Source organism: Bison bison, unplaced genomic scaffold (assembly GCF_000754665.1).
Source record: "Bison bison bison isolate TAMUID 2011002044 unplaced genomic scaffold, Bison_UMD1.0 scf7180017864383, whole genome shotgun sequence".
NCBI classification, from domain to species: Eukaryota; Metazoa; Chordata; class Mammalia; order Artiodactyla; family Bovidae; genus Bison; species Bison bison.
Window position 1 is genome coordinate 4,668,861 of NW_011494955.1, and position 5,292 is coordinate 4,674,152.

General features: G+C 41.4%; 1 pseudogene; it reads left to right on the top strand.

Moving 5' to 3' along the window:
- The first annotated feature begins 4,218 nt into the window (after positions 1–4,218).
- LOC105001701 lies at positions 4,219–4,745 on the top strand (annotated as a pseudogene).
- Positions 4,746–5,292: the final 547 nt, after the last annotated feature.

The window sequence follows — 5,292 nt, forward strand, 5'->3', positions numbered from 1 at the left end:
CATGAAATTATAAGATGCTTACTCCTTGGAAGGAAAGTTATGACCAACCTAGACAGCATATTCAAAAGCAGAGACATTACTTTGCCAACAAAGGTCCATCTAGTCAAGGCTATGGTTTTTCCAGTGGTCACGTATAGATGTGAGAGTTGGACTGTGAAGAAAGCTGAGCACCAAAGAAATGATGCTTTTGAACTGTAGTGTTGGAGAGGACTCTTGAGAATCCCTTGGACTGCAAGGAGATCCAACCAGTCCATCCTAAAGATGTTGAAGCTGAAACTCCCATACTTTGGCCACCTGATGTGAAGAGCTGACTCTTTTGAAAAGACCCTGATGCTGGGAAAGATTGAGGGCGGGAGGAGAAGGGGACGACAGAGGATGCAATGGTTGGATGGCATCATTGACTCAATGGACATGAGTTTGGGTGAACTCCGGGAGTTGGTGATGAACAGAGAGGCCTGGCATGCTGCAGTTCATGGGGTCACAGAGTTAACATGACTGAGTGACTGAACTGAACGGAACTGAACATACCAAAACTTATGGGATGCAGCAAAAGCAATACTAAGAGACAAGTTCAAAACGATAGATGCTTGCCACAAGGAACAAGAAAAATTTCAAATAGCCTAATTTTAGGCTAAAAAAAAGAACTAAATAAACTAAACTAAAAAAAAGAACAAATAAAGCACACGATTAGTAGAATGAAGGAAATAACAAAGATCAGAGTGGCAATAAATAAAACAGAGCCTAAAAAGACAATAGAAAAGATCAATGAAACTAAATATTGGCTTTTTAAAAAGATTTAATAGACAAATCTTTAGCTAGGCTCATCAAGAAAAAAAGAGATGACTCAAATGAATAAAATCAGAAATGTAGAGAGGAGACTTTACAGTTGATACCACAGAAATACAAAGAATTGTTAAGTGACTACTATGAGCCAACAAATTGGTTAACATAGAAGAAATGAATAAATTCCTAGAAACATACCACCTACCAAGACTAAATCATGAATAGAAAATCTAAGAGATAGATTACTAGTAAGGAGATTAAATCAGTTAGGAACAATCTCCCAACAAACAAAAGTCTAGGACTAGAGGATTTCACTGGGGAATTCTATAAAATATGTAAAGTATTAGTACCAATCATTCTCATACTCTTCCAAGAAACAGAAGAGGAAGAAACACTTCCAAATTCATTTTACAAGGACAGCATTATTCAGATACCAAAACCAGACAAAGATGCACAAGAATTTCTGCATTTCTTAGCATACCATTAAAAAGACAAGCCATGGAGTAGGAAAACATATTTGCAAATCACATATTTGATAATGACTTGCAAAGAATTCTCAACACTCAATAAGAAAATAACCCTATTTTTAAATGTTCAGGGAATGCCCTGGTGGTCCAGTGGTTAGGGTGCCACACTTCCACTCCAGGGGGCACAGGTTCAGTCCTTGGTTGGGGATCTAAGATCCTACGTGCCACACAGCATAGCCAAAAACAATAATAATAATAATAAATAAAACGTTCAGAAGGTTTGAACAGACACTTCAAATAAGATACATAGATGGCAAATAAGCCCATTAAAAGATGCTTGATATCATTAATCACCGGGAGATGCAGATTAAAACTACAATGAGGGACCACAAGACATTTTTTAGGATGGCCAAGATTAAAAGGATGACCACACCAACTGTGGGTGAGGATGTGGAGCAACTCAACCTCTCATACACTGCTGGTGGTACAACCACTTTGGAAAACAGTTTGGCATTTTCTTTAACAGATAAACATGTACCTACCACGTGACTTACACATTCTACTCATAGGAATTTATCCAGGAGAAAGCATATGTACATGTATAAGACTTGTACACTAATGTTCACAGTAGCTTAATTTTTTAAAGTATATTTATTTCTCTGACTGCATTGAGTCTTAATGCGGCACACAGGATCTTTGTTGTGTCATGCGGGATCTTTTGTTGCAACACAGTGGATCTTTCCTCGAGGTTCACGGACTCTTTAGTTTTGACTAGTGGGTTCCAGGCTCAGCAGTTGTGGTGTGGGGGCTTAGTTGCTCCCCAGAAACTTAGTTGCCTGACCAAAGATCAAACCTGATTCCACTGCATTGCAAGGTGGATTCTTAACCCCTGGACCCCCAGGAAAGTCCCCATGGTAGCATCATTTGCAACAGCCAAAAACTGTTAACAACCCAAATGTCCATCAACAGGTGAGTGGATAAACCAATTGTTATAGATCCATACAAAGGAATACTAAGCAGGAAAACCAACGGATGCATGCAACAATATGGATGACTCTCAATTATGCTAAATGAAAGAAGCCAGACCAAAAAATGTAGATATTGTATGATTCCATTAACAGGAATAGGAAATGCAAACTAATCTGTAGCAACAGAAAGCAGATCATTGGTGGCCCAGGAGCAGGGAGGACAGGAAAGAGGGGTCACCAAGAGGCAAGAGGTATTTGGGGGAGGTCATAGGTATATTCATTACTTTGACTGAAGCAATGACTTCACGGGTGTGTACATGCATGAAAATGTAACCAAACTAGACAGTTTAAATGTTTGTAGTTTATTGTATGTCAGTTCTACCTCAAGAAAGCTGTTAAGATGGAATATATATTTATAAAATATTTGTAGGGTATAACAAATAATAATGGCTTACCTGGTGGCTCGGTCTTTGAAGAATCTGCCTGCAAAGCTGGAGATCCTGGTTCCATCCCAGGGTAGGGAAGATCCTCTGGAGAAGGAAATGGCAGCCCATTGCAGTATTCTTGCTTGCTAAATCCCATAGACACAGGAGCCTGGTGGACTATAGTCCTTGGGATGGCAAGAATCAGACACAAATTAGCAACTAAACTATGGTAACAAATAATGAAACAACAGAACATTCTTTGTATCCATCACCTGGTTTTAAAAAGTAAATATTCTTTTTGAAAATTTATATGGTCCCCAACCACCCTAAAACCCAGGCTTTCCTGTTTAAAACATACGGATGTCTGGAAACATTTTTTGATGTAAATAAGCTCAGTAATGTAGTACATGCATGAACATGTGTGCTAAGCTGCTTCAGTAGTGTCTTACTCTTTGTGACCCTATGGACTGTAGCCCAGCAGGCTTCTCTGCCCATGCGATTCTCCAGGCAAGAATACGGGAATGGGATCTTCCTGACCCTGGGAAAGAACCCGCATCTCTTACCTCTATTATTGAACTGCAGGCAGGCTCTTCACCCCTAGCAGCCTGGGAAGCCCCAGTAATGAAGTGGTTTGGCACAGTTTGAAGGTGAAATTTGCCCTTTAAAAGATGGGGGGGCCCAAGACAGTGATTTAAAAACACTCTCATTTTTGGATTTAATAATAGTAATCTCGGCAGACAGCCTCTGCCGAGAATGCAAAAGGGAAAAGTCTTGCTAACTGTGACCAGACAGGCACGTACTTTCATTTCTTTTTTTAAAAAAAGAGGCATAGTGGGGCAAGATGGAACAGAAGTAGGAGGGGGCATGTAGTAATAACTAGGCTTTGGCATTGGCTTGCTGGTGTGGGTTTTAGCCAGGCTTCACCTACAGATCGTTTTCTTAGGAGGGGTCACTGGAAAACAGGCAAGCTGTGAGTACATTCTGCATTTAAAACTGCAGCAGTAGTCTCCAAGCAGGAATGCTGCTGCAGCTGCTGCTGCTAAGTCGCTTCAGTCGTGTCCGACTCTGTGTGACCCCATAGACGGCAACCCACTAGGCTCCTCTGTCCCTGGGATTCTCCAGGCAAGGATACTGGAGTGAGTTGCCATTTCCTTCTCCAATGCATGAAAGCAAAAAGTGAAAGTGAAGTCGCTCAGTCGTGCCTGACTCTTAGCGACCCCATGGACTGCAGCCCACCAGGCTCCTCTGTCCATGGGATTCCCCAGGCAAGAGTACTGGAGTGGGTTGCCATTGCCTTCTCCCCAAGCAGGAATAGGGGGTTGTAATTAGCTTTCCTTCTAAGGAAAACTGGAAACTTTCTCATTTCACTTCATGAAAAATAATGAGGCAATTTCTGCCAAACATCTATTAATTGGATAAAACAGGTCTCTTGCCCAAGATCTGACTTCAGCTGTGTATTTCCAGCACAGCCAGTTCTTCTTTCCTTTGCAGCTGATTGGCTCTGGAGTGTGACCAGAAACCTACTTCCTGCAATTAAAGGAGCAGATCTCTAACTGTTGACCTGTTTTCTGAGTGATGGCGCTTACTATTGTTATCCTCCAGCTGGCCGTCTGCATCCTGGCATTTCCCATGTACCTGCTGGACTTTCTGGGCTTGTGGAACTGGATATGCAAACAGCAGTTCCCCTACTTCGTGGCGAGGTTCACTGTGATGTACAACAAACAGATGGAGAGCAAGAAGCAGGAGCTCTTCAGCAATCTGCGGGAGTTCACGGGCCCTCTGGGAAGCTCTCCTTGCTGGAGCTGGGCTGTGGCACGGGGGCCAACTTCAAGTTCTACCCCTCTGGATGCCAGGTGACCTGTGTTGATCCCAACCCCAACTTTGAGAAGTTCTTGATCAAGAGCATTGCCCAGAACCGACACCTGCAGTTTGAGCGCTTCATAGTGGCTGCCGGGGAGAACATGCACCAGGTGGCCTCAGGCTCCATGGATGTGGTGGTCTGCACCCTGGTGCTCTGCTCCGTGAAGAACCAGGAGCAGATCCTCCAGGAAGTGTACCGAGTGCTGAGGCCGGTGAGAGCGGGCATGAGGAGGGCTGCTTAGTGGCAACCACATCACCACGGGCAGTCCTCCCAATTTCAGTAGATCAAACACCCTAACATAGAAGTAAAGCTACTAGAAAAAATACTGTTGAATTTTTTAAGAAAAAAATCTTGGAGTGCAGAAGAAGCTTTAAAGAAATAGACTGATAGTACATAAATAAATAAAAATTTAGAACTCCTTCAGGGAAAAGAAATAGATTATAAACAAACTTAAAGTACAAAAAAATTATTAAAATATTTGCTAAGGATGATAGACAATGGGTTAACTTCCTTCACATTAAAAGACATTACAAATCAACAACAGGATTCTTCAATCAATTGTTTTTTTTTATTTTTTTTAATTTGTTTATTTTAATTAGAGGCTAATTACTTTACAATATTGGTTTTGCCATACATCAACATGAGTCCGCCACGGGAGTACACGTGTTCCCAATCAATTGTTTTTTAAAAAGAGAAAAAGAAGCAAATTACTGGAACAGAAATATAAAGATAGCCAATATGTGATTTAAATGCTTAGTCTTGCAATTAAAGAACAAATTAAAGCAAGA